Source organism: Colletes latitarsis, chromosome 1 (genome assembly GCF_051014445.1).
Source record: "Colletes latitarsis isolate SP2378_abdomen chromosome 1, iyColLati1, whole genome shotgun sequence".
In the NCBI taxonomy this organism is placed as follows: Eukaryota; Metazoa; Arthropoda; class Insecta; order Hymenoptera; family Colletidae; genus Colletes; species Colletes latitarsis.
The window spans coordinates 49,849,901-49,855,864 of NC_135134.1; positions in this window are offsets into that span (position 1 = coordinate 49,849,901).

The following is a 5,964-nucleotide window of genomic DNA, read 5'->3' on the forward strand; positions in this document are numbered from 1 at the left end:
CCCCTATCCGATGAACGTAACTACGTTTATAATTTATTTTGTCTTCTATATTTATTTTGCAATTTACTTTCACGCAATCGACTTGAAACAAAAATCGCTATATCTCCGGGACTAATTACGCTATCGACTCTCACGAACGCTCATTTTAAAGGGCATTTCATCCCCTATCCGATGAACGTAACTACTTTTATAATTTATTTTGTCTTCCATCTTTATTTTGCAATTTACTTTCACGCAATCGACTTGAAACAAAAATCGCTATATCTCCGGGACTAATTACGCTATCGACTCTCACGAACGCTCATTTTAAAGGGCATTTCATCCCCTATCCGATGAACGTAACTACTTTTATAATTTATTTTGTCTTCCATCTTTATTTTGCAATTTACTTTCACGCGATCGATTTGAACCAAAAATCGCTATATCTCTGGAACTAATTATGCTATCGACTCTCACGAACGCTCATTTTAAAGGGCATTTCATCCCCTATCCGATGAACGTAATTACAAATTTAGTAGCCGTTTGCCAGTCCCTTGGTACATCTGTAAACTCGTTAAAAATCTGAGAAAAGAAATTCTTTCACCGTACTCGATTCTATCGAAGCGTTGGAGTATGTGAATACGATAAAATTGGACACGAAGTATTCCACAGTCTCGTTTCGTGAAAATCACCGCCGGCGACGGAGATCGTACGCCTGATTGCTGTCGCCAGCAGGTCGACGGACGCGGCGCGTTTTGTGCGTTTTACCGTCCTGCAAGGAAACCTCGAGAGAGACGAAATAAACGAAAGAGAGGAGTCGGACGTATCGTCGAAGTAGCGCTGAAAAAATAGAAGGAAAAATTGGAAGGAGCATCCGCGGAGTCGGTGAATCGTCGGGTGAGCTTTTTTTCGACGGAGAATCGGTGCTCGCTAAATGCGATCGAAAACTGGGACGCCAGCAATAAAACATTTCTGATAGCGGTGCTGGTAATAACGGAGGGAGACAGGGGGACAGTTGCTCGCGATTTAACGCGCCAACGGTACTTGCGGAGATTCTTCCGCGCGGCTCGAGTAAATTGCAGTTCATCGCCGAACCTATCTTGATTAAAAAGTGCTTTCCACGTATATCACGGAACAACAGAAGTTGGTTATGATTTTAAATTCGATCTTTCGACCTCTGTCTCTGTCGTTTTCCGCGATCCCATGCCACTAATTTCACTCCACTCTCTCTGCAAAAGTAAAGGATCATTTACCACGTCTAACACTTTCTTTCGGATCCCCCCTCTGGAGCGGAAAATCGAACGGCTCGGGGGGTCCCGTTCGCGATTTCATAACTTCCTTGTACGCCGGGTGGTTGTCTGTGTTCGGCAATCTGTCAGCCGCCGTTCGGGGAATCTGGAGAATTGACTTCTGCCCCGGAAACTTCGCTCGTAGCTAGGTGACGGGACAATCTGCCGCCCCGAGATTCGAGATTCGGCGTCGGAACGCATTCAGCCGGATTGATTTGCCCGCGCTGAGCGAAGTCAACGGAACAGAGTCTAATAGATCAGCCGGTATGGCATTAAGCAGGCATTCCGCCCGACACGGGACCAATTAATCGAGCTGTTGCCGTCTGAAAAACAATTAACCGCGCGTTCTCCGCTCCCCGTCGAGGATTCGATTCGATGGAACGGTGATTGACTGCGCCGACCCTGGCCGGAAATGGTCGCGATCGAGACGAAAACTAGCGCGAACGATCCTGGTCCCGATGCCCCACTGCCCCCGCTCTGCGACTTAACGTCCAGATCATGGTGAAAGTAAATGAAAACGTTTGGTAAACAATGAATTTAAAAATAATAACAGACTCTTTGTCCAAGTATAAAAATAATATGAAAAGTAATAACTAATCGCGACACCTATGGTAGTCCTACGGTAGATAATTAGTTATGTATTTCTTCTCGTTCCGAGCATCGTAGCGTACACACGTGTTTTTATTCCGTATCGTTTCACAGTTCGAAATACAACAGTGTAGTTTCAAGACTCTGTTCATACAATTTCCACTGCCAACAAGGATAAAATTCCAACGTGGAACGTAATTTACTGAAATGACGTAAACGCCTCCTGTTGTTATCGTTAATTCGTATTATGGTTACGATCTGATATACAAAGAAACAGATGGAAAATTTAATTTTCCGTAAAAATACAAACAGTTACGTGCACGATCCTCACTGGTGTTATCGGTCATTACCGTGCACAGTTGTGTTTTGCAACAAAATTTCCACTCGGAATAGCTCTTAATTCGCCATAAAAGCAACGGTACAAAGCCAGTCGCGTATCGGATTTCGCTTTCATGTTGCAACAGTTTCCTCAACGTCAGTCTCCAAGACATTGATTACTTCGAAGCATCATTTAGCCAGTGTATCTCTCAGCAACCCTTCCACTCCTGAGTCTCGGTGTGCTTCTTGTTCAAGTTGATTAAAGTCAGTTAATCCCTCGTGTACCGAACGACCATCGTCGAAGCTGGATCGCGGAACAACCTTATTCCCCGTGAAAATATTTCTATATGTGCAAGTGGTCGTCGAGTTTGCCAGCGCATTAGTATATCGCGAGAACGAATCGATCGTTGGCTTATATTTCGCTGCCCGATTTAGTTCTAGAGACTCTTGCATCCCCCAAGGTTACGAAACGAGTTGATCGATTGCTCGCGATATGTTTCCGTGGCCGCGGACCCGACGTGGAAAGAACTTGTTATTTCTGTACAGTGGTTTTGCAACGTCTCCCGAGATGTTGTTCGACTGACCGGGGATGACGTAAACGCGTCGATGGGTCAAAGTGTACGTCGAGGCGCGAAAGAAAACGCAACGGGGCGCGCCAAGGTGGCGAACGAAGGGAGGATACCCCAGTCGAGGAAGCACGACCCAGAAAGACGAAAGTGGCAGATTCTCGAACGGTCGAGCGACAGTAATAAAAGCGACAATGGTAGCTTTTACGAAGACAACGGCGTGAGAACGGTTACACGTATCTAAGCGCGCCTCGAAGCGGATGTTCCCGTTTTCTTTTTTCCCCCCGTTGCCCGTTGTCCCCCCCCCCCCCCCCCCCCGTCCGTCCCCCTGCAACCATAAATCGCGCCAGCAATAAGTTGTCTCTTTTCCCGGTCGCTCGACCCGTTTCTTTCCCCCTCCTCCAGTCGCGTATCTCTCGCGCTTTAGGAACGAAATACTCCGGTTTCAAACGCTTTTAAGTGCTTTCCGCTGTTGCTTCTGAACTACCCGAAAATCTAGCCGGGCGTATATCCAGCGCGTTCCACTTCTGATCCGCCGGAATTCCTCGACAGAGAGGGCCACACGTTCCCGGGATAAGCCAGCGAACGCTCTTCGGGAACCCAGTCCCGTCTTACGATCGCAAACATCCCATTTTCGACGAACGACTCTCGTCGAAACACTCGCCCGCCGACTCCCGTCATCTTTAATTCATTCCGCGATGTCGATGATATTACCGTGGCTCGGAATCAAAGGATCCACGCCGCCAAAGCTGCTGCAACCTTGTCCTTTTTCGTGAAACAGAGTGAACGTCTGGATTTAATTTTGACTCGTAGTCGACTCCAACGTGGAATAGAAATAGAAATCTTTCGAGGTTTTGTTTTTCCAACCTTTTACTGATAGACTCGGAGACATCGGTAGCAACATCATCGATCATCAAAAGCGAATCGATGTTGAAAATGTTATAGATGGAACAGGAATTAAATATAAATTTCATCGTCGTAAAAAAAAGTAAATCCTCCTTCTTACAATCTATCTGTTCTCCCCCATTGCCTTCTATATACAGAGGCCAAAATAAGACGAAAATCAAGAATACCAATTTGTTGATGGAGGCTTCGTTATAAAGTTATTAACAATTAAATTCAAAAATTTCAAATCGTTCTGGAAAAATTATTTTCGTTTGCGGGGGCCAATTACAATCATTTTCGGTCATTACACGTACCCCCGAAATCCTATCCACTTTCGAGAAAAAAATTCGAGAAGGTACTGAAATTTTTAGACGAAATTAAAAAATTTCAAATCATATTAAAAAAATTATAATTAGTTACAGGGGTCAAATACAATCATTTTTGGTCATTACACATACCCCCGAAATTCTACGCACTTTCGAGAAAAAAATTCCTTACCGAAAATTTAATATCTGACCATACGTTGACATGTTTCACTGAAATTTTTCGACAAAAAAAAAAATTTCAAATCATACTGGAAAAATTATTTTCAGTTGCAGGGGTCAATTACAATAATTTTTGGTGAATAGACATAACCCCAAAATTCTACCCACTTTCGAGAAAAAAATTCGAGAAGGTGTGAAATTTTTCGACGGAAAAAATAAATTTCAAATCGTTTTGGAAAAATTATTTTCAGTTACGGGGGTCAATTACAATCATTTTTGGTGAATAAACATACCCCTGAAATGCTACCCTTTTTCAAGAAAAAAATTCGAGTAGGTACTGAAATATTTAGACAAAATTAAAAAATTTCAAATCATATTAAAAAAATTATAATTAGTTACAGGGGTCAAATACAATTATTTTTGGTCATTACACATACCCCCGAAATTCTACGCACTTTCGAGAAAAAAATTCCTCACCGAAAATCTAATGTCTGACCATATGTTGACATGTTTCCCTGAAATTTTTCGACGAAAAAAAAAATTTCAAATCATACTGGAAAAATTATTTTCAGTTGCAGGGGTCAATTACAATAATTTTTGGTGAATAGACATACCCCCGAATTCCTACCCTCTTTCGAGAAAAAAATTCGAGAAGGTGTGAAATTTTTCGACGGAAAAAATAAATTTCAAATCGTTTTGGAAAAATTATTTTCAGTTACGGGGGTCAATTACAATCATTTTTGGTGAATAGACACCCCTGAAATCCTACCCTTTTTCGAGAAAAAAATTTAGTACGTGGAGAACTTTAAACGTTAATAACTTTTTAACGGAGCCTCTATCATCGAATTGGTATTCTTGATTTTTGTCTTATTTTGGCCTCTAGAATCCCTCATTAATCTTTATCTCTACAGTTCCACAGTTCGTTGACGATAAAATCAATAATCCTCACACACGTGGGGAGTAAAATATTATCGAAATGAGAAATGTACGTCGATTTTTGTTAATTTCGAGGGATTCTGTTCGGTACCGTTTTCGGTTACGACCAGCCAGGACAATGATTGGAAATGATGTCGGGCTTATACGATGACGATGGTACAACAGCCGAGTATACGTGTTGCGCTCGCGACCTCTTGGCAGGTCTCCAAACCCGTCCGTGTCGTTTTTACCGCTCGTAATTGAAAGTTTGTTTGAACGACCGCGGCCTGGAAAGTTTGAACTCCAGTCGCATGAGCGCGGCACGTACACCGCAGTCGTCATTCGAGCAGCAATTTATAATACCGTAATAACGTAATCTTGACATCCGCAATAGTAGCTGGTCCGCTCGCCTCTAATCCACAGATCGAAAAACCGTAAACCTGTCGAATGAAAGTCATCGAACGTTTTCGGGTTGCCACCGGCTTTGTAACATACTCTTTTATACCGAAAAAGTACAAATTAGAAGATGAGAACGTAGGAAGTGTGATCAAAAATTTCCTTAGAGTTTTATTTAGTTGGAGAAAGTTTAGTTTGCCCACTTCTACTTAGCAAGAGAAAATATTTCAAAAGAATACAGTGATGGGTGATTTAGTTTTATTCATAAATTTTCTTCTCCATTCGATGATGATCGATTTCGAACGTACGAGTTTTAATTCGTTCGATCAAAATCTGTATTCAGTACTTGAACTGTACAAACTCCGGGTTGCTTTAATTTCGTCGCCAGGTCTGTTTGCAGAAAACATTAAGCGCGCTTGGTCGAATAATTTCGTTTCTCGTGGTTCCAGCGGTTGATTGTATCGTCCTTCGTACCTTAATTTTGCGAATAACGAAACACGAAGATAAATTCTCAGCAAAGCAGATTAACACACACCCCGCGGG